This window comes from Cavia porcellus, unplaced genomic scaffold (assembly GCF_034190915.1).
Source record: "Cavia porcellus strain 051 isolate PalLab524CR breed Dunkin Hartley unplaced genomic scaffold, mCavPor4.1 scaffold_23, whole genome shotgun sequence".
NCBI lineage: Eukaryota > Metazoa > Chordata > Mammalia > Rodentia > Caviidae > Cavia > Cavia porcellus.
The window spans coordinates 29,089,639-29,113,830 of record NW_026947506.1 but is presented as its reverse complement, the minus strand read 5'-3'; the positions used below and the strand labels follow the sequence as shown (position 1 = coordinate 29,113,830).

Genomic DNA, 24,192 nt, shown 5'->3' with positions numbered 1-24,192 from the left:
TAATTGCCCCTGTCCCAACAGTAGAGCCTTCCTTCTCCCCACCTCCCAGTGAGATAGGGCCTTGTTTGGGGAACTTGAATGATACAAATCCAGGGGCCTTCCCGCTACCCCCAGGGGCTTCAGGGGAGGGTTGTCACTGTCTGTGCAACTCAATAGCAAGGGGCCTCTCCCCAAGTTGAAAGGGGCATCTTTTATCTTTCCTTGACCCTTTGGATCCTTCTCCTCTCTTCCTTCCTCCTGTACACACAGCCTAATCCACTTTTAAAAAATACAAGAGAAATTATAGTCTCTCAGCTGTTTTTATTTACACATGGTCCTGCAGAAATGCCCAGGACAAGGAAATTCTAAGGGTTTGATGACTTGGTCAGAAAGCAGAGAAGTCAGGGAAAGAAAGCACAAATAGATGCATCATCCATGAGATATCCTGCCCAGCACCTGTAGAAGGCCCTGATATTATAATAAAATAGGGCAATCCACATGCGGAGTATGTCGATTGAGGAAATTATATGTGCTTTTGGCAAAAGCGTCCAACGAACTGAAATGATAATAGGACTTTTAAACTTGAAATTAAGAAGGAATTAATGACCTAAAATAGCATCTACCAGACAATATACTTCCTAAGAGCACAAATTAGCTGCTTGTTGTAATGTCTTAGACTTTAAGAGTTTGCATTTCATCTCTGAGTGCTATCACCTTGGAAATTCTTTTAAAGATTTCCTGAGCCTTAGTTTCCTTGGCTAAAATGGGGTTCTCCTTTAGCCTTGTGACAATCAGTTCATAAAAGGGCTGGGCAGAAAATATGCATTGAAGAAATCCTGTCCAGGGAGATAGAGCGACAACAGGACAGGCTGACAGGAGCACAGGCCCCTTGATTTGCTTGATGGACTAATGTCAAATGCTTCAAAAGCTTGTATGGTTAAATGTATGTTTTCCTTGACATCACTGTGAGAGTTTGCACTTTGGAATGGCGTTTAAGCCTTTCATGAGCTCTCAGTCAAGTGTAACTTCTACACTAGGGTCTCAACCGAGGTCTCTGCCCTGCATCTACAAAGACCGAGGGCAGGGAGAGAAGGACAGGGTCAACTGCCTCACTATCAAGGGTAAGGGCAGCACATTCTTCCCTTCATTAGCACCCACTTGTGCCTGCCAGGACAAGGCCAATCAGCTGCCTCTGCCATCTCCAGCAGAAAAGGTGGCCCCAGAGACAGGCAGCTGGGCTCCCACAGAGAAGGAATGGACTTGCAGCTTCCAGGAAAGGCCAGCTCTCCTGGCCTCAGGCCTTCCCTTAAAGTGCAAAGATCCAGCCTGAGGGCCCAGGCAGAGAAGTCTGGAGGAGCAGTAGGGCCACTACTGATCATAAGAAAATTGCTCCTCAGGGCAGCAGAGGCCTCCGAAGTGGCAGGAAAGCAAACCTCCCAGTGTAGTGGTCAGCAAGGGAGGTAACTATACTGAACCAGGAACAGCAACCTGTGGGCTCATAGTAGAGGGACAGAGAGGGGTCCACCAACTGCAGCCTAAACACTGTGTGTGAGAGGGCACTGGATTCACCAGTTTCCAAAAGAAGTTTGACATTTAAATATTCACATGAAAATATGTGCAATACATGAGATTTCCCATTTAAATGTTCACACATTTAATGGTGATGATCTCCATATTTTTGAAGCGCTGTGTAGGTCAAACAAAGCACACTTAAAGGGTCATTTCCAGCTCTCAGATTGCCACTGTCTCAGTCAAATGCAAACCAAATCCAGGCCACGAAGCCAAGGTGATACTGAGTCAAAGATATAGTCAGTGGCGAAAATCACAGAGGAAAATGCTGTGTTTCCAACAGAAAGAGCACCGGAATCTGGAGGCAAGTACAGAATTACCAATGCACACAGGCCAGTAAGTGAACGAGGGATGTTTTAACGCTGACAGATTCTGTCTTCTGGACATGCAGCTATGTTCCAGGCATTCCTCCTAGTCACCCTGTAGACTGAGTCAAAGCCACCCACCGCCCTGTGTGCAGAAGAGGCCAATGAATTACCATTTTGTAGATGGTACTAATGAGGTTATAGAGTGGTGATCATTTTCATGTATTCAGGTTGTATCATACTTTAATTTCCTAGGTTATGAATGCAGAAGTAAAATTATTCTTGCATTTGACTTAGGCTGTGCATCAACGTCCACCAAAGACTGTGCCAGGTGTCAGGTAGTGTTCATACAATTCTTCCTCTGCTCTCATACATTTAAACCCTTTTGTAATTAGTTTAGGGTCACGTGACTCTGGCCAGTGGGCTGTGAGAAGAAATGGCACACTCGAAGGATACACAAGAGACATAAGTTTCCTGTGTCTCTTTGCTACGTACCAAGGCAATGCTGAGAGTCAAGCACTGAGATAGTATGTGGATCAACCATAAACAGCCACTGGATTTGCATGAATGAGACATAAGCTTTGTGTAACGTTGCTGAAATTTTCAAATTACTCATTATAACAACAGAGCCTAGCTTAGCCTCATTAATGCATACCATTTTATAATGCTATCAAAAATAAACATCAATATCATTTGTATTTGTTTCTCTAGCATTTGTCACTGCCATTTAAATATTTATTTAACATATTAAGGGATGATATATTATTCCTCAATTTTGTTTAACATTGTTGAGTCATTTGTAAGGTTATTTTTCATGCCTATTAATTAGTTCTAATTGTCATTTTATAAATTATCAATTGTTATTTCATTAAAGATTCTATTGAATTCTAATATTTCTCTTTTTAAAAGTATTAAACCTTTCTATGATAAAAAAATATTTAAATCTTTGTCAATAGAGTAAAAATATTTCCAGTATTTGTTGCTCCTTTGTTTGGTTCATTTTAATGGCAGTAAAACTGTGTGCGTAAATCAGTTACGCTTTTCACCTGTAAACATTTCAGATCATTTTTAAAGTTAAAAATTCACCCTCAACAAAAGTCTGAGATATTTAAGTTTTCTAAACTGGTTTTAAATTTGGATTTGGATTTATTTTGGTTTATAATAAAAATGATGGTCTAAAATAGTATTTTATTATAAAGTACTAATCAATTATTCCATACATTTAAATATATTATCTTTCTGCCAGATTAACTAAGACCTATTTCACAAAGTACTTAATTTAAAAATAAAATATTACTTCCATGCTATCTATTCTACTGACAGAGCTACAGTATCATTGAGGCAGTGCCTTGAAATTTAAATTACTGTAACGTTTCAATGTGACAATGTCAGGAAGAGCTAGAAGGGTTTTTTCCTACTTTCATGCTTGTCTTCTTTATATAATGTCTTATTTTCCTGGTTTACCTTCTCTGTCAGGTGAGATTTTAAGTTATTTTATCATGATCCCTGCAAAACATCCTGTATATAGTTCACTGGGATTGCATCTTGCTAATATATTAATGGGAGAGAAGACATTCATGATATTTGATTTTTCATTTAAGGCTATTGCCATTTTTATATGTTATCTCCCAGGTAACAACAAAGAAAGTTGTTATAGAGTACAAATGAAAGAAAGTGAGAAGAAGATCAAATTGTGTCACTGCAAACAGTGAACTAACCATGAAAGACAACAAGGGGGAAATAAAGAACAAAAAATTATAAGACACATAGAAAATAGATAAATGCAAAAGTAAGTCCTTTCTTACTGGCAACTACTTTAAATATAAAAGACACCAATTAGCAGAATGGAAAAAACTGAATGCTGCCCACAAGATATTGACTTTAAATCTAATGAAACAGTTTGGTGAATGTAAAAGCATGGATAAAGCTATTCTATGCAAACACAGATTAAGGCAACAATATAAAATTTTGAAATCTAAAATGTTCCAAATCAGAAACTTATGGCTATTTACTCTATGTAATAAGAACCAACATTGTACTACAAGTGGAAAAGTTCACACTATGAAACTAATGAACAAATTGTTAAACATATTCTACGAAATTACTTTTAGGTTACATAAATTTTGTATTTTGATGGATGTCCCATCCTCAAGATATCTTATTATGTATGTGCAAATATTCTAAAATCTTCAAGAAAGAAATCCCAAATCTGAACAAGCTTTTTGGATAAAAGAAACACAAACTAGTAGTTTAAATGGAGATGAGGTGACTAATATCAGATGGACTTTAAGTTTAAAAAGTTGCAAATCAATTCTCCATGCAATACAACAATTATAAAAATAAATGTGCCAAGTATCATAGCTCCAAAATACATATATAATATAATACCTATTCCTAGAACTAAAAGAAGTTGAGTGTTATAGTTGGAGATCTTAATACTATTGTAACTCCACTTTTGCTACTCATGTAGAACATCAGACAGAAAAGCATTAAGGAGACAGAAGTCCTGAACAAAGCCTCATGCAGAATTCATAAGCAAAAACAAAATTTTGCCAAATGCTTCCGTTTGTGACCCAAACTGTTTGCCAACAAAAGCATTCATGAACTGAGGTACCACTGTATATGATGTTTTCATGATTGAAGAAAATGCCAATCTTGAGGTTAATGTTCTTGACAAATTACTTATTTGAGCCTGGTTTCTTCTGGTATGAAACGTATGCAAGACCAATACAAGGCAGTGAAAAAAAATTGAGGGTGAAATCATTGAGGGTGATCAATTGAGGGTGTTGAGGGTGAAAAAAAGTGAAGGATTAATAACAGTGCGGTAAAAGTTCTTATGTCTCACAGAAGAAAATAAAAACTACATTGTATGAGATAAAGCCATCATCATGCCCATCTGGGCAGCTGCCTGCGGAAGTCCTGACAGTGGGTGTGTGGCAGCCCCCAAAGCCAAGGGACCCATCTGGCCCCTGCCAGGAAAGCTGGAGTGGTCAGCCTGAGGCTCACATTTCTGAGCCAAATTAGGAAGCACAACTAGTCTCTTTGTCAAGATGATGATACCCAAGAAGTGGAAACCAAAGTTGGTGGACAAAAGTGGTTTCAGAGGCTTTAGTAAACACTCAGGCTGTGGAGTTAGAGGGAGGTTAGCTCCATCGTAGCCAAACCAAGCCTCATGGATTAAATGCATGGCCAGGATAGTCACCACAGAACAGTGCCCACCAGCTTTGTACCTTGTGCTCAGGTCCAGATTCTGAGGGAACCTTGAAAAGGAGCCACACAGATAAAGACCTATTCCCATGACAGGGATGACATGGAAATGATGCCCAACTTTCTGGCAGAAAATCAACCTGTGATTTTCAATATCTGGGTTAAGGAATGCCCAAAAACCTGGAAAAGGTGCTTTGTTTCTAAAAAAAAGAGCAGCATGTGAGTCCAAGCTGAGGAGAGAGGATAATCAGTGCTCTGCATCATGGTGTCACTGCCATCCCAGGTCCCCAGCATGTGGCCAGCCTGCAGCCAGCCTGCAGTGGCTTCCTCAGCCTGCAGAGTGGCCTCAGTTGGCCCTGATGAATCTCCTGTCATCCAGCCCTTGGCTGTGTCCTTCTGGGGAATATGACTGATTCACAATCCATCTTTCTCTTCCCCTCCCTTCCCATTCTCTTCTCCTCTTTTCTTTTTCTCCTTTACTTCACTTTTTCTTCCTTTCATCCACTCATTCCTTCGACAAATATTTCTTACATACCTACTATAAATCCAAGAATGCCCTGGGCCCTCATCATAGAATAAGACAAAATCTCTCACCATCCCATCAAACTTACATTCCAGACAGGAATCACAAACAGACAGATCATCAACAAATACTGTGTGACTTTATGTGGGGCAGTGATAGATTATGTAAAGAAAAATAAAGCAAAGTAACGGGAATGGATAGGGCAGCAGGCGCTTTTAGATGAGAAACTCAGGAAAGGCCTCTCTAAGGAGAAACGGTGGCAGGAGACACAGGTGCAAAGGCCCTGAAGCCAGGGAATTCTTGCCACATGGGAGATGTAGAAAAGTGGCAGTGTGTTTGAAGCCCATCAGGGAGCAGGGAGCTGGGCTGCTGGAATAGAGGAGTAGCTTCCTGCAGGAGCTTGTACTCCGTGGGGTTTTGCCTTATGGTAAAGCAAAAAATCCAGGATAAAGAAAGCCCTGGAGGTTATGAGCAGAGGAATGAGATGATCTGACTCTTGTTTTACAAACTTATTCTGAATCAGGTATAGTATGCACACCTGTAATCCCAGAACTCAGGAGGCTGAGGCAGGAGGATTGCAAGTTCAAAACCAGCCTGGGCTACATAATGAGTCTCTGTCTCAAAAAAAAATTATTTCATATATACACTCAAGTGTATGGGGAAAGAATGCTAATTTCCACAACTTATTTTGAAATCAAACAAAAAATAAGACAATGGAAGGATGGATGGAGGAGCAGACAGATGGAGAGAGCTAGGAAGATAAGAATGTTCAGGACTGACTGTAGGCTGTAGTGGGAGCAGGGGCCAGCATGGTGGCTAGAAATGGGACTCACCATTCACCAGCAGCATGGCGGCACACATCTGTAATCCTAAGCCTGTGGGAGGCTGAGGCAGGGAGATCATGGGTCCTAGTCCAACCTGAACAATTTTAGGACTTAGCAAGTCTCTGTCTCAAAAATAAAAAAAAATAAAAAGAAGGTTAGGGAGGTAGGTCTGTGTGAAGGTCTTGGGTTCCACCCTATTGTCACAAAAACAAAGAGAAAGAAAGAATCAGGATCTGCAGCCTACCATCGTAGCCTGAGCACTCTGTGATCCTCCTAATGACTTTCCTGTGTCTTGAAACTTTCAAATTTTGGCTAAACCCAGGAGTAAAAAATGCCAAAATACTATGAATGAGATATCCTTTTACAGTGATGCTGGGAAATCCATACAATACGTCCAGTAAATTGGAATTTCTCTGCCAAAGCTGCTGAATCAATTGATTGCTCCCGTGAACATCCTCTCAGTGCTCTGCCTTCATGTCCTCTGTCACTCCTGGCCGCCCCCTCCCTCCAGTACCCCCCTGCAGTCGCCCACTCTCCTGGAACCTCTGAGTCACTGTATAAATAACAAAGAAAACTAACCAGAAGTCAGAAGGTCACAGTCCCAAATGCCGCTTGGAAAATCTGCCCTTTTCCCACTAGCACGTGGCATCTTTAGTTTCCTGGTGGAGTAAGTTTTGTGAATCCCAGTGATGAAATGGCCCCAGGGTGGTATTTTGGGCTCCGCAGGAATCCTGGTCCAAACTCCAGCCAGGACGATGCTGAAGGCAGGGTGGCTCCTCTGCTATATATCACTGAGGGGCCACAGGACCCGGGCGTCCCCAGGGCCTCTCACTGGGATGTGTGCTTCGCCTGCTCTCTCCATGCAGTGGTGGCTTTGAACATGCTTCTTGACCTCAGAGCCACCTAGTGAGTGTGTGCGCCAGGTGCCAATCCAGCACTTCCCCTGTAATGATGCATTCAGTACTGACACCAGCATCAGCTCTCTTTGGTAAATAAACAGAGGTACAGAAGGGTGAAGTGACTTCTCCAAGGTCATGAACCCGTAAACGGAAGGGTCAGATTTGAACACAGACCATCCAGACCTTCAGCACTGCGTGGCACCTCTTGACCCAATCCAGGCTCCTGTCTCAGTGCTACTAACCCATGTTAGCTCCATTGATGTCCTCCTGGCCAGGCCTGTCAGCTGGACTGGCCATGGATCTGATGCTCCAGCTCGATGTGCCCACCCAGGGCTCAGTGAGTCTTCTGACTTGTACAGGTGCTGAACACCACAAGGAAAAATGCAATAAGCAAAATGGGTTTGGATCCTGCCAGAATTAAAGTGAATATAGACTTTGACAGCATGAGATGGCCCCAGTGGAGGGACAGTGGGCAGGACAACAGAATCACTAAGCAAAGTTCACCACAAGGGGCAGAGACAATGACACTGTGGCCTGGCCCAAACCATAGAGCCCCAGACCAGTAGTATGTGAGGTTCTGGACCCAGAACACTGCCACATGCCTGATGTACAAGGTGTGATCAAACGCCCTGTGAATTTTTAAATAAAACTTTTAAATCAGTCAAGGTGGTGCACACCTACGATCCCAGTATTCGGGAAGCTAAGGCTGGAGGATTGCTGTGAGTTCAAGGTTAGCGTAGGCTACACAATGAGTTCAAGTTCAGCCTGAGTGACACAGTGAAACTCTGTCTCAAAAAAATTAAAAATTATTACAGTAAAAGACACATTGCCATGAATTCCCCCCAAGTCCCCCACCCCGCTACCTTTGAACACAATCATTCCACTGTTCTTACCACCTTCTGAAGCAATTCTGGGGGTCTTTACGAGGTGGGATTAAACCATGGTGAAGCCTGCATGCTTTCACTATGGTGAAAGGCAGCTTGGAGAAACATCATATCCTCAGGGCACTGAGGCAACCACAATAGCACAATTAAAGAAGCTTATGAGAGAGGACTTTAAGAACTGCTTCAGAAAGTGCCAAGAATGATAGAACAAATGTGTTTAGAGTAGGGGAAAGATTTTGAGGGCGATCCACGGCAATGTGTCTTTTACTGTAACTTATTTTTTAAATTTAACATTCGCTATATTTTTTGGCCACCTATCTGCATGCCCCGGGAGAAAAGAGCTGTGTGCATGGATGACTGACAGGGCTGCCTCCCTGGAGACTCAAGCTTTGCCCAGCTACCATCTGGTTCAAACGCCAAGGTGGGTGGCGGTAAGTGCACGGTGGTCTCACCTCTAGGAGAGCAGCATGGATTCCAAGTGCACCAGGGCAGGCAGAGTCCAGCTCCCTGATGCTGACCCTCCAGTGGCCTTCAAGCTGGAGGCCTAGAAAGAGATCCTGTGCCCATGACCCTGAATCTTGGAGCTTCCAGCAGCCCAGGTGCCCTGCCCTGGTGCTGCAGCTGGGTGGCATAGCACAGTTCAGCTCAGAGGGCTCATCCAGGGCCAACTCCCTACCAGTGATGATACCAAGCAAGCAGAGCTGGTCCTCAGGCGCACACACAAGCACCCCAAAGCTGCCTGGAAGCATCGCGGGCTGGGGAGGCAAGTCTTCCAAAGAATGGAATATTTGCAAAGAGCGTGGCTGGAGCTCATAGCCTTCAAGGGTCAACTTACTGCAGTCGCTTCTGTACTCTGCCTTGTGATGCAAGTGTAGTCAGAACGTGGACTGTTTGAAGGTGGGGAATTCTGACACTGGTATCAAGTGGATGCTAAAAATATAAACAGCAAAGTGTGCACGTCTCTGGATTGTATCGCTGGTCAGTTTCCACTCCCATCATTGCCTACATGATGCAACATAAGAACAACAGCATTCAAGTGCTGTGGGAAAAATGTGCCTCAAGACCCTGCCTTTCTCTGAGAGCCCCTCAGGCACCACCCACACTAGCATACCACAGCCCCGCCCCCTTCTGGCCCTCTAAATTTTGCCCTCCCTGGATAAATGATCTTCTACCCTGGACCCTAACTGCACCCAGTGTGTGCACCACCAGTACAGAGTGGTCACTACATGTGAGATGCTCCAATCCAGCCATTGCTGCAGCCTCAGGGGAAAGGAAAAAGAGCACGCAGGGCCCCGTAGATCTTCAGCATTTTAGACCAATCAGGATTACAGAGCAAACTTTTGCACTTACCTTAGAAATACCAAAGTCTGCCCACCCCAACCCCCGTGACGCCAGTGAAGCTGCTGGCTCTAGAGGACACATGTGTGACCCAAGCTTCATACAGGGACCATGACAAAGGAGCTGACTGGTTTCCACATGCCTGAACATTGGCTCACACCAGGCTACTCTGAGGACTGCATGGCAAGTGAGATTCGCAGAGCTAACCCCACAACTTGAGCACAGAAGAGTCCAAAGGAGAACTCAGGTCTCTCAGCTTTTATGAACAGCTGTATTTATTTCTCTGCTCACTGTTCCCAAGCTTTGAGAGATCACAAAGCTAGGGGCTCTTCCTAGGACATGATGTGCTGTGCCTGGGAGGTGAACTGACAGCCTACAGATCTTATCTTTATGGGACCCCAGAGGCAGGGTGAAATCAACTTATTTTGGACCCTTGACATTTTGTGGCAGCTTTGGCATCACTCATAGATCCTGTTTTCTTATGTATTCATGCTCATGTTTGACGGGATCATTTTCAATAACAGGGAATCCTAAAATGTAATATCTCATAGTGAGTCACACTAGGACTCTGTTTGAAATCTTTATTAGCTGCATCACAAATTCTTGATTCATTTACCACACGAAGTAAATTAATATCAGATTTGATCATGGCATGATGAACTCTAAGTCATCCACAGCTACATAAAGTCTATCACTTGCCAAGTTCCAGTAGCTGTGTTGGTAAAACGACTGTCAGACCTTGACATCTACCAACCCTGAACATTCCAATTGCTGGCACTGCCATGAGGGAGACCATCCTTCCAAAGCATGCATACTTAGACACTTCTCCCTGCTACTTCACCGAGTAGGAAGAGGACAAAGTCAGGTCTCCCTCTCTGCTGTCCTATAGCAGAAAAGGGCCCCCCCCCTTCTTCTTCCCCATATACTTTAGTTTGTTAGTTGCCCAGGTAACAGTTCTGGTTACAGTTCCTGTTGCTTTTGTTTCTTGAAAACAGCAGGTCATTAGCATGCATAGCTGGTTGCTATGGTGCATATTGTAAGAACCAGTCAAAGACAGCCCAGTACTCTGCCTTTGTACTTCCCCTTGCAGACTCCATAAAAACCTCACTCTCCAAGCCTTCAGGGTCTGATATGTTGGGAATAATCCCGATCAGTGCCTGCCAGTGTGAAATAAATCTGCCTCCATATCCGGGGTGTTGCTTCCATGTTTCTGCAGGCCATGTCAGTCTCAGTGACCTGTACAGTCGGCTCCCTTCTGCAGGCAAGAAAGTCACAAAGTGAACACAACACCTTGGAAATTGTACAGTGCCCTGGACTGAGGACGTCTGGTTTTCTGTGATTCTCCTGGAGGTTCAGTAAGCATTTTCTCACTTTGACCTTGAACTTTTCTCCAAAGGGAGCCAGCAGGCTCCAGAGTCGAAGCTCCAGATTCATGATGAGCACACTGCGGGTTCCTGACTTTATGCCGCAGTGTATTGGTGCTCACTTTTAGGGGCCTAGACCCCCCCAGCACCGAGCTCCCACAGCCTTTAACCTCCTGCTACAGATTCCAAATCACTGACGTGACCGGGCCTCCAGAACAAAGCGTGCGGCTGCCTCAGACCACAAGAGAACCAGGCCTGGAAGGAGGCCCTTCTCTGGCAAGGGGAAGTAGAAATCACTGAGTCTTTCTGGGGCTTGGCTGTTCCAAGCCTCCCTCACAGATTGCAGCACCTACTCAGAATCTTCTAGCATTTGAATCACAGCTGATCCCTTGGTGCCCAGGGTGGCTGTGCCTCTTCGCTTTGCCGTGTGACTGTGAGCAACCCTCTGAGAGGTTCTACTATAAACTAGGTACTTACCACTGAGTCTCTGGCTGTACTCACTTGTCAGCTTGTCATGATCATACTTACGAAATGTTTGTCACTTGACTGCCGGCGCATTAGAAAGGCCGGGCATCTCCAAGATAGCTCGGACTTTGAACCTGAAAGTATTTTTTGAATTGCACTAATTTAATTTTCTACAAAGGACTGAAAGCTTCTGATAAATCTAACTAAGAGGAACTCCTATCTCACTATGTATTTATAATGGTATAACTTAGCCCATAGTTAATTTCCTACTTTTTTTGTTTAGGTAAAGAAAATATCTTTGTTTCCTAAAAACTATCTAATCATTGAAAGGTTCATTTGTATGTTTCCTGACAAATATCTTTTGGGTATGAGACTTTCATTACTCATTTTTCTGCAGTCAAAAAATTTGATATTCCTTCTCGATACATCATCTTCGTTTTGAGGTGCAATATATTTCTTTAACTGTGAAACAGGAATACTAATACTGACCTCCAATGGAATTTGAAAGAATTCATTGAGATCATGGACACACATCACTTGCCAAAAGCTTGTGCCATACATATAAGCGGTCCCCTGCTTTGAGTACTTCCTGTAACAAGAATATAGTCCACCTACTCCTTTCCAATGTCTGTTAAATTACCTGGGGATGCAAGAGAGAGTAAAAGCCGTCCTTTGAAAACCAAGACTGACAAGGATTGAACCCCTACCAATAGCGAGATTGGAGTTTGGACAAAGTGGGCACATTAATCACTCACGGGCTCATAGATGAGGAGATGTCACCATTATCCCCATTATCTGCAGAGACAGAAATATAACTCAAGCAAAATGCACTCCATGTGTTTGATGTGAAACATTAAGTCTGGTTCAATTTCCCCATGATAAAGATGAGTACATTTTAAAATAGACCATTATGGGAAGCAGGAAGAAAATGTTTGAGACCACAGGACAGGAACCATCGTAATACACAGAAGGAGGAAAAACGTACCTCCGAAAGGAACAAATAGGAGCTCGACCTCTTCAAATCTATGTAAGAAAATAGAATCCGTGTGTAGGAAAGAAAGAAAATGGGAGGATAGGCTGAGATTTAAAACAAACAAGATGAGAACTTGAAAAGAAGTTGAGAAAGATCACAGAGAAAAGAATAAAAAACAAAAGTGCAAACACAATTAAATCCTCATGGTAAGCAGCAGAGAGTAGAATCAGGGCTGCAAAATCACACTCAGGAAGGCCAAGAAGGATTTGTGAAACTGTCAGAATGCAGAGAACCAGGATGCAAAGCTAAAAGTGACACCAATCCCATAGGCGTCTCTGAAGTGCAAGAGATGCCTGTGTTATTACTAAGGATGTAAGTGCCGAAGATGCTCCGCGGGGAAAGAGGAAATTTGGCTGCTCAGAATGTCAGCATTGCCACCTGCTCTAGTAAGATCCATGAAAATCAGTCCTCACCTATGTATTTTGGGGGAAATGTTTGAATCTCAATAATAAATTTTAAAAGTACTCCTTACAGCTAAGTTATAGGCAAGGGAGTAACAAGGAGGCTGGCCTCCGGAAGCTAAGGAATACTGACAGTGAGAATTAAGATTTCCCTACAAAATTCCAAAGAGGGAAAAGGTGATGTGCACAGGCTGGGGCCATAGCTTAGTGGCAGAGCGTTGCCAGCATGTGAGAGGCCCTGGGTGGACCCATCCCCAGTGCTGCACAATGAGGGGAAGGAGGGAGGTCAAGGGCAGTCCAGCATCTTTTACATGGGGAAGTAACTCACAGAGCACCCCAGTTTCCAGAGCATCGATGTGACCTCACTGAGCAAAATGACTGAGAGTAATCAAATTAACAACCTGAAATAACTGTGCTGTCCTCCGTTCTTCCGTGTTGTGGGTGAGTCCTGCACTCCAGCTAGGCTCAACCCTGTGGATCTCCTCACTTCTGTCCAAGAACAGGAAATATCTTCACTTTGTTTAGAGGAAAACTCCTTGCAGCCAATGACCATGGGTGCCACACCTATCCGTCTCTTGCTCACAGTGACAAAATGTTTCTCACAGTTGGAACGCTTTGTCAGGAAAATGTTCAAATACACGCTTCGAAGCGGCTCTGTGTGGCAACACAGGGGATCAATGCTCATTGCACATGGACTGGAGCGATTTTGCATCTTGCAAAGTTGTGCCCTTAATTAACCAGATCATTAACCTAATTGATAAAGATCAGAGGCAGATATTCTTTCTGTGTCATCTTCCTTCCAGAACCTATGAATCTCCTTCATTGAGTACGCTTAAAAATCAAACAGGCAATATGATCTTGATACAGAAAAAAAGCTGTCAGGACCTATGCCAAATTACTGGCTATTATCCATAACTAGTAAGTGATCGAAAATCTCTTCTACTTTTAGGACACACAATAGATTTTATTGTGTATCTCTTGCAGTGTTGTATTTATCATCTGATCATGACCATACAAGAACACATGTAACTCAGAAGGATTATCAGCAAATCCTTTAACAAACTCACAGCAGTGATGTCTAGATGATAACATGCAGAATGTGACAGGAGGTGATAGCGTGTGAAGGTAACACGATTTCCATATTTCAAATTTTTCTCTTATAAGCCCCCAAAATGTTGAGAACATCAAGAATGAAGACGCTATGGAAAGCTTCACTTTTCATGGTCTTGTGAAAGACCCTGCCCAGATGATGGTGAAGCCTCCTCCACCCAGCCTGGGAGGTCCCTCCAGAAGCTGCCTCTCCCTCTGGTCTCCTGTGAGGTCAAGATGACATCCCAGATCTCTTGGCCAGCAACTTCCAGGAGCACCGTGGAAGTGCTCACAAGCTCTGAGAGGCTTCCTCTGAGGCTCCAGAGGAGCCTTTCCTGGCCCCACATGGCTGTCCCCCTCCACAAAGGGCACCCAAACTTCAAGATGTGAGGGGTCAGCACTGGAGTCCATGGCCTGACTGTGTTTTCATAAGCGGGGAATGGCTGCCTTGCAGACAGAAAGGTGAAATGTGAACTAAAAATAGTGTCACTAGCCCAGGCCACAGGGGGCTAAGGCAGACACAACAGAGGGGCGGAGGAGCTGAGGACAGACAGCCCTCACTGCCCCCACATCTGCTCTCCATCAGGGCTGACCCGGACCCAGCACCCCCACCCTGGGGCTGGAATCTGCCAGCATGGCAAGATCATTCGAGCAGGTTCACTCAGCACAGAGAGGCCATGCCCTCCGTGGCTCTTGATGGCCTCTTGGAAAATTCATTCCCACTTGAAAAATGTAAAAATCCAAAGCAGAACAAAATTGTGGCTAGAAATGTCCAGAGGAAGTCAAGAAAAATGTGCCCCTCGTAAGTGTCTGTCCCTTCGCCTCCCCTCTTCAAGGACAATAATGCCCAAGCCACTGCGACTTCTGGGTGATTTAGGAGGACCCAATCTTTGAGCATATTTATTTTCTCTTTTTAAAAGCAAGCTGCAGTCTGATACAAATAAGAGATTGGCTTTCAGTTAAAGCTCCTTTTGAAAGAACTGCTTTTCACCAAGCCACCAAAGCCCTGGCAGGAAAGGCAACTCCATCTGGGGGGTCAGTTGAGGAGGTGGGGGAGGTGAGGAGAACCCCTAAACAGGTTTTTATGACAGTCAGGGACTGACAATGCTGGAATCGTGAGCCATCATCAGCTCTAGGCTGAAGGGATAAGAAACATTGCTATTGACAAGTGATAACAAGAGCTCAGGAGGGATTCAGACCCTGTCAATGCCTCGAAAGCCAGGATCACGACCTCCCTATGCCACTTGGTAAGGGTGATGTTAGCAGGCACCACGGCTAGCCTGAGAGGCCGCCCAGCCCAAGTCCCTATCTACATGTCACTAAGACTTCAGCATCTAGTGAAGCTATTTGGAAGGTGCGGATCTGTACACCTATCATCTGGGTGTCAATGCACCTCCCCTTCCTCAGGCCACTCTGATTTCCAGCCCCAAGCAGAACCTGGACCACTGGCTACTCCCCAGACCACAGAGCAGTTTCCAGTTTCTTGACACTTCCAGCCCCCAGAATTTCAGGATAAGGGATTATGGACTTAGATTATGATCGCAAAACCCAAGAATATCTGAGCTCCACTCTGCAGCTCACATTTTCCCCTTCAAATTTCCATCAGGTGGAGAGCAGAAGACGGGTTCTGTGAATATCTGCCTGGGGTCTTCATCTCCCCAAGGCAGAGATCTTCAGTAAGAGCAGGAAGAGCTGAGACCCAAGGCCCTGCCTTCAGTTCCCATCACTGTTCTCGGACATGAAGCATGGCCAGGGTTGTCTCTCCCAGAAAGTTGCATGGCAAGCAGGGGAGGAGGGACAGAAAGAAGAACATCTGGGCCTCCTGGGGGCAGCAGGGGCCTGGCAGTGAGGTGGAAGATTGGCTGGGGGGAAGCCACAGAGCTGGCCTCTAAGGCTCAATACCCTGACCAGGGTCAGGTTGGCAATCAGGTCTCAGACAACTCAATCAACCCTCTTCCAGGGCAAGACAGAGTTACCAGAAAGTGGACACGGGGGAAATCTCAGTGTTCTAAAATTATATTTGACTGCAGTAAGAACACTTAGTATGACCCCTACTACCATGACAGATTTGTAAGTGCGCCACACGGTGTCATTGACCAGAAACCAAAGGACGACAGATGGCCAGAACCTACTCATCTCATGTCATGGCCACGAGGGGCGACTGAAAGACAGGGGTGAAGACTTAATTTGAAAAGTGAAACTTACTGTAGTAAGAAGACACATTGCTAAGAATGATAGAAGAATTGAGTTCAAAGTGAAGGAGAGTATTCTGAGGTAGGTTAATGTGTTTTTACTGTAATAAAACTTTTTATTTAAATATTCACCGTAATTTTGGTCAGGCTTCACTCATCAAACATTTACAGTAATTTCTGTCAAATAAGAACCTCACCCACCTTATTCACTGGAACTGGCAAACATGGTACTTCTGGCTGTTCCCTAAAGTCAAAATGATCGTGAAAAGTAAAGTTCTTGAAAGGATTCAGAGCACAAGGCAGCCACAACAGCACAATGAACAACACTCACGAAAGAGGATGTCCAGAAATGCTTCAGAAAGTGGAAAGAACTATGAGATAAGTGTTCAAAGAGAATATGAGTATCCTAGGGGATGTGCTCGTGGCAGTGTGGCTTTCAGTATAACACATTTTTCATTTCAATACCCACTATTTTTTCAGCACATCGGGCAGGCAGGCTCGCACAGCATTTGCTCTGTTGTGTCTGGTGTGTCTGGTTTATCCCAGTGTCCTCCAGATTCTTCCTGCTGCTGCAGCTTGAAAGAATTCCTCCTATATCGAAAGTCTTTCCCAGGGAGGCAACTTCCTGCCCAACCTCTGGCCACATGCTGGGAAGGAGGACAGGGGAGCCCCAGTGTGGAACAAAGGAGAAGAGAGCCCACCCTTCCAACCAGATGTCTGACCTCAGGTTGCCATTTATGGTCTCTGGGTGTCAGTTTGTTCTTCTGTAAAATTAAGTGCTCGTATTAATGCCATGGAGGTCTCTACTTTCGTGTAGTTACAAATTCTGTGTGGATCAGGTAAGGTGACAAGCGCGTCCAGGGGGACAAGTGGATGCACATTTGCATGTGAATGTTTAGGCACCTGTTTCCTCCCTGAGGTCCTTGCTGTTTGGAAGAGAAGTCTGTTTAATGGTAATTTCCACACTGAACTTCAACAAGAGTACAAAGTGCTGTTTCCAGCATCTTTCTCCAGGTTGCTTTTGGCTTCTCTTTTTTTTTTTTTTCCTTAGAAAATGCCTTAATGTAAATGTTCAGATCATTATAGAAAAAGAATCCCTCCTGATGAGCTGGGGGTCCTATAGTAATTACATTAAACCAGTCCTTTTATTACTGGTTAATGAAATTCTTTTAAAATTGAACCAGCTCCTGGTAAGCAGATTTGCATTGATTTGGGAAAGTATGGAGCTCAAGCCTCTCTATCTATAAGCAAATTAAAAGCTTCAAGCCTGGAAGTCCTAGTTAGTAGAATGGCATAGTCCAGGCTGGAAAATTGATCTCAGCATTCCCTTTAGGGGCACCTCACTTCGGGGTTGGTGTTGTTTAAAGGGACATGGTCAATTTCTTTGGCAGAATGTAAAATTAATTAGAAGGAAAGAAAAACAGGTCTGGGGCTGAACTAAACTTTTTGCCAAGTCACCAAAGACAATTTTTATAATTGAAAAATCATCTTGGATGCCTTTGGTGTCCATCTTACACCCTTGAAACGACACATGGAGGAGAGGTCCCCATTCTAACTGTGAATCCTACATGGTTCCTTGGTGCTCAGCTGGGGTCCCACCAGCTGCAGGCCATACCATTCATTTTCCCCACCACTCCCAGGTGTGGGCCCAGCACCCTAGGGGGCTGCTCTCAGGGGTGGAAATATCAGTCCCACCATGTGGGGACAATGTGAAGGGGGACCATTTCTGCTTCAACTACTTCACTTTTAGCCTAGGAGCAGCAGAGTATCCACCTGATAGAGTCATGCAGAGGGCCATACCTGAAATCCCTGAATGTTCAACTAAGTGCCCGGAAACCCTCAGTCATGATCATCAACCTTACTGTCACTGCCATGCTATGGAGAACAAATTCACACCCTCTTGCAGTCCCCAACTGCTGTGCAGAAACCCTTCCAGTTTCAGACTCTGTGGCTGCTCACTGGAAGGTGAGCATCAGCCACCCAGGGCCATGATTGGAGACAAACATCCAGGGGACATCACAGACCTTTTCCTGAGGTGAGGCTCACATCCAGCAAATATCTCCCAATCACACCTAGTAGTCTATGAGCGAGGGTAGAGGGTGCTCCCTGAGAATGTCTGAGGAAGGGTAGCACCCCCCTCCAGCTTTCCATGGTGAGGAGTGTGACATAGAGGTGGCCAAAGAGGGCACAAAGGGGAGGCCAGAAAGGTACCCCACTGGCAGACTCTACCATGCCATGCAAAGGATCAAAAGCCCTTATGGGTTCTGTCTTGTGGCTCCACCATCAGAAAACCCAACTTTTACTAGCTCTGCAGCAGAAGGAAGAGAGCTGGGTAGTCCCTCAGCAGCTTCTCCTGCCTTGCTTGGAAGTGATCCACGCAGGCTGAAGCAGGAAATGAGGGTGGGATAAACCAGCTGCACAAGTGAACATCACCTGCCAATCACAGAGCCACAGGACTCACTAGAGGAACGTGGTTCCCAAGCCCTGTACCTGGGACCAATCAGAAAGTGCTACCTTCAGTTCTTCTGACTCCAAATCAAGCAGGTAGGACGGCCTAGATCTGATATCAGCCTGAATGAGAGCTATCCACCATTAACTTTATGCCCACCATGAGCTCTCTCCACAGACTGCTCTCACTCTGCAGAGTATACTCCTTTTCCTACCTTAAATAAATGTAAAATCTTGCTACCTTTTCTGTGTGCCATCCAAGTCTTTGTTCAGAACAGAAGGACCTAAAAAGAGTGTACAGAACTCCAGAATCTGGTAACAGTATCACTTTTGCTCACAGTCACATGGCCTTACCCAACCACCAGGTTAACTGGAAAGTGCAGAGGAACCCAGAGGTATTTGGCAGCATAAAATGTCCCCAGCTTTGCCAGGCAGAGCACTGTGTTGGCCTTCTGTGTTTGCTAAAACCCTTGCTTGTCCCTGTAAATCTCCAGAAGGATGCCATGCCAGAGTTATGCCCACCCACTTTCTTTTGGCTTAAACATTCTTAAACATTCATATAATTAGTATTAAAATTAATATTTTATTAAGTAGACTATTACCGTATGCCGTAGTATGAATGATATAGTATTATAATCTACACATTTATGGGAGTGCTATAACATTTAGAAGTAAAATAAATGCTGAAGGAATATTAATTCAATTACTATATTGAATACTAATATCTAATTACTAATCTACAAAATAGACATAGTGTAATTCTAGAAAGTGTTCCAATTATAAATTATTGCATTGTACATAGCTAAATCTCAGAGTGGGGTCACCGAATTGGATCTAAAATTAAGCTGATTATACCCTACGGCCAATAAATAACTCTGTTCAGTTTCCTCCTCTGAATGCTTCTATTGACAAAGGTTTACAAACTCACTTGACAGAGATGTCACACTAGAACTGTTGAGAAAATTTCAAGGACAGATAAACTCATTTTTGGATAAAAAGATCAAGGGATACAGGCTAAATGCCTTCCCGACCCTCACACACAGTGGCCAAGTCAGCCTGCAGCCACCATGCCCAGGTCCAAGGACCTCCAGCACCTCTCTGGACCTGAGAACTGGGCCCACAGAACCCACTTGGTGGGGACATTACAGTGCTACTTACGTATTAGGACTTCTGGTGAACTCTGGTATTTTATCTTTAAAAAATACTTTTTTATATTCTATTCCATCATAATGTACTATAATATAATTAATTGCATGGATGATCTAAGGAACATTGCACATTTATTTATTCTGTGGTCGCTGACGCCTTTGGTAGTCTCTATGGAATACTCCAGCCACACACCCTGACCTACGCTGGGAAGCAATTGTAAACCTCAGATCGAAAGCATCCCTTACCTTTACTCAAAAAAATTTCACTTTTGGGGCTCAACAAACACTTCCTAAAGACCAGTTGTGAGGCACTGCTGAGCTGAGCCTTGAATACATCGTGTCTCATACTAGCTTCGTGGCTTCATGAGGATGTTGTTTCTCAGTAACAGGTTTAGGGAATCCCAGCAAGTCATCCAGGTTCCTGTAGCCAGTCAACAGGTGGCAAACTGGACTCTGAACCCAGGTCTGGGTATATAATCCTTGTGTAAATCAAAACTCACTTGTTTTCAATTGATATGGAGCCTAGAAAGTTCAAGTCATGTTACTGGGGAGTTCTTGGAAAAAGCTAGACTCAGTGATACATTTCCACCCGGGACTCCACTTCTCCCTGAGTGCAACCTTTTCCTGTAGCATCCTCCATCTTGTGGGACGAGGGGGATGTGGGTAGGGTGGCATCCCAGTGGAAGTGGAGGCCAGGAAGCACTGTAAGATGTGGATTGGCCTGCATCAGGCCTGTACCCATGTTACACTCATCATGGTTCCTGGGGACTGGATAATTACAGCTGGACAGTCACAGCCAAAAGGGCAGGAAGGAAGGGAGCCTCCCACAGAGTGCACACCTGCCCAGGTCACCCTCCCATCTTGTGGCTGGAGTAAGGGTTAGTGGAGAAGGTTCTGATGATCAGCAGCCCTGTGCATGGCAGGACCATGCACCCGATAGGAAGAGATTCCTGGCAGAATGAAAGGAAGGTAATGGGAGGGAAAAGAGAAGAGAAGAAAAAGGAGGGAGGAAAGAAGAGAGGAGAAAAAAAAAGAGAAGAAGACGGGAAAAAGATGTCCTCCTCAACCACCCAAGGACAACTAGAGAGCTGGTCTAAAAACTAACACTCAAAACAAAAATGAATGCATTGGTCCTCAGTGCTCTTCCACTGCTGACTCAGGAGCAGGATTGTCTGGCACACGCCCCACACCCCGCATTTCACAGTCAGTGTTGAAGGATTTGGACAGGAAAGAAGGTGGCCTCCTGCAGAGAGCAAAAAAGGCTGAGACCTTTAACCACCTCGCAGAGCCAAAGCCCAGTCAGTGGTCAAAGTCCCCAGCTAATTCTCTTCACATGAAAACCGGAAGAAAGCTTGCTTCGTTCCCCATAACCTCTCCCAAAGGGTGCTGCTGTCAGGTGCCTGCCCTAGCCCTCGGTGCCCCTGGCTCCAGTGGTTCCCCTGCAGGGAAGCTCAACCCGGCTTTCAAATGTGCAGACAGAAGCAGGTAGCAGTTTGGCACCACTGAAGTCCATTCCACAAGCCAAACTCCACACTTGCCAATAACTATTTTCATTACTGCAGCCAAGACAAAGCCCGGGGCCCCGTTGGGACCATGCAGCTGAGCAAAGGCCTTAATGAGCCCGAGAACGATGGCCGTCCTGGCTGAACCATGGCTCAGGGTCAGTACTGCCAGGAGCCCGGAGAAGACTGTGTTTTGCCTGAAAGATCAAAGCAAGAGGTATTTTTGATCAGAATTGTCCAAGCAAATGTTTTCACCTCCAATTTATTCTGATTATGCAGAATAGACCTGAGAGGGTCACAGCCATTAGAGAGACAGTCACTCAGCCCACCCAGGTCAGAGGGACACCAGCCCTTCCTGCAGAGTCTTGACAGGGTCAAATATCCCACCGGCTGGGCTGTGGGAGGTGACGGAAGAGCAGAGCCTTGTGCCCCTGCTGCTGGGCTTGTCATCCTAGGATGAGGCAGAAAGGATAGAGCTGGAAGGGACCATGGAGAATTTCCTCCAGGTCACTCTCCAGCACATGCCACAGCCAGTGAGTGACCAAGAGGCCATTACCCCTGCTCCACCACCTGCCTGCCCCCCTCCCCAGTGCTCCCCACAAACATGCTTATGGAGAGAAGTCCCAAGGAGAAGTCCACAGGGCCTGAGGCCACCCTGAGAAGCTAGGGTAAGCCTGTCTCTTGTCTCTGTGGCAGCTCTGAGGGTCACAAACAGCTTCAAGAAAGTTTAGGGAAGAGCAGTTCTCCGAGCAGCAGAGGCGACAGGACTGAAGCTGTCCAGGTCAATGCAGGAGAGGCAATATGTCCCTTTAAAGGTCCCTATGGGCACTTGATCCTGGGACACTCCTTGGGGACTTTACTGACATTGCAGGTACCTCAGGAATACTTACTGTGTAGCAGGAACTGGGCTCCTATAAAAAGTTCACTGGTGGATTTCTTATAACAAGCCTGCAATGTTGTTGTCATTTTATAAGTAGGAACCCAGTGCTATAGCAGAATCAGCTGAAGGCAAACTGCCTACTATGTAGCAGAGGCAGGATTAAAATCCAGACCTCTCTAATCTTCAGTGCTTCTGCAGAACCACAGTGTTGTCCTGACTTCAGTGCATGAATAGAGAGTGTGCATCAGAAGACTCTAGCTAGTAAGTGGGGAAGACAGGAGAGGTTTAGATTATCACTGCACTGCAACTCCTAATGGAGATGTAATTCCGGCAGTAATCACCGAAGACTGGACAAATCTTTACCTGAAGAAAAACCTGAAAGAGAGGCATGCACTCTATGGGCCAATCTAACTTTACAAAAAAGAGGGGACCAGATATAACAGGCCTCCCAATGCAACACAGTAGGAACTGGGAAAATTCAACTCAGTAAGGAGAAAAGAAGCCCCTGAAGGGAGGTATAACATAATGAGATAAAACCTGGCTCTAGCTTGACGGGGTACTAAATGCTGGGATTTGACGTAAGTCACCAGGTAAGGGAATTAGTGATGAGTTTGCATAGGTAAACAGCATATGTGGGGTTATGCACTGAAACCCAACTCCCCATTTCCGAATGACCTCATTTATCATGTCTTCTAAACTTGATCAGAAAGTGCTAGAAGGCTTGTGACTAATAACACTTTTGCCAACAGCAGCCCTCAGAAAGGGAGAGTAGGGTGCTGTGGGGTGGGGGTTCTGAGATCTCGTAAGCTCCCCTCTCTTTCTGTGTCTACATATTTTGTAGAAGCATGTACTCATCTCGAAAAAGAAATAACCAAAGTGGCAAATACATTGCCGTGTCAACAGATTGTCAGAGCTGCTGTTTGCAATCCTAGCCAAATAAACTTATCTTTCTAAGTATGGCCTAAGCTTGGTGAGAACCAGGTCACTGTTTGGAAAGGTAGAAGCGACTTATATTTTTCCTTGTTTATTTTGACATTTTTGCAGGGTCAACAGTGGCTTTGAGAAGGCTGGATTTGTGTCAGTCCTTTGGGAAATGAAGAATGTAAAATATTTCTCTTCAAAAAATACCTTTTGTATGTCCAAGGAGAATCCTGAAGGCCCAGAATATTTCACAATGCTTTGCCTCTGTGAACCCAGAGTTCAGCGTTAAACAATAAAGTTTGCTATAAGTAAATAAAAGAAGGCAGGACATACACAGACATTCACACACATATGTGCAGAGTTTTATCCAAATGACAAGGACCACACTTTTTTTTTAATGAGTTTCATTGCATCTAAGACACTCCTAAGATACACCATTAATTATAACGTACTCTTGATATATGCATCATAATTTCTAAGATATTAAATATCAAGTGATGAAATATAGTATTCTTCTCTACTACAGAGTTCAACTACACCTTCCATAAATCCTGCTGAGTCGTGAGCATGCGTGGGAACACAGCTGTCACCACTGTGGCCATAGCCAGGCGCATACCCCAAATAGCTGAGCAAGAAATCACACAGTAAAACACTGATTTTGGAGTTGGAAAACTGGCTCAGAAACCAACACTGTCACTTCCTACTGTGCACACAGAGCCAGGCTGGTAAAACTTCCCCACCCTGGGGCTTCCTAATCTGTTCAGTGGAAGTTATGATACCTATGAAGCCAGATCACTGTAAAATTAGATTGCAGATTCATATAAATATCTCTAGTCCTGAGTCTGTCATAGATCAAGGAACAAGGTGATAGTTGAATCCAAATCCACGATTCTGCACTGCACCAACTGTATGCCACACACCATGGAAGGTATAAAGAGGGAACAAATTATATGCAAAGTGAATCTACTGAGATCCTCCATGCTTTGCAGCACATTAGTGCTGACTACATGCACTAACTTGAATGTGCATTAGAATCCTCGAAGGGAGTTGTTACTGCACAAGTGACCCGGCCCATCCCCAGACCTCCTGATGTGTGAGCGGAAGTTTGCATTTCCAAGATCCTGCCCCAGCCGGACTCTGCTGTTTCCGGTATCACACTGTGGGAACCACCATGGAGACCCAGAGCAAAGAGTTCATAGTTTAATAGAGGAAATAAAGAAA

General features: G+C 44.7%; 1 long non-coding RNA gene across 3 annotated transcripts; it reads right to left on the bottom strand.

The window, feature by feature from the left end:
* Nucleotides 1–232: 232 nt before the first annotated feature.
* On the bottom strand, nt 233–9,302 carry LOC134472471 (uncharacterized). 3 transcript variants are annotated; one of them, XR_010042290.1, is made up of 4 exons: nt 8,643–9,302; nt 6,987–7,668; nt 6,417–6,529; nt 236–1,998 (listed from the first exon to the last, which is right to left on the bottom strand). It is a non-coding gene; the product is annotated as an uncharacterized LOC134472471 (long non-coding RNA). The 3 variants fall into 3 exon arrangements; XR_010042291.1 differs by having other exon boundaries at nt 9,026–9,302; XR_010042289.1 differs by having other exon boundaries at nt 233–1,998; nt 6,987–9,302.
* Between the last annotated feature and the right edge of the window lie 14,890 nt (nt 9,303–24,192).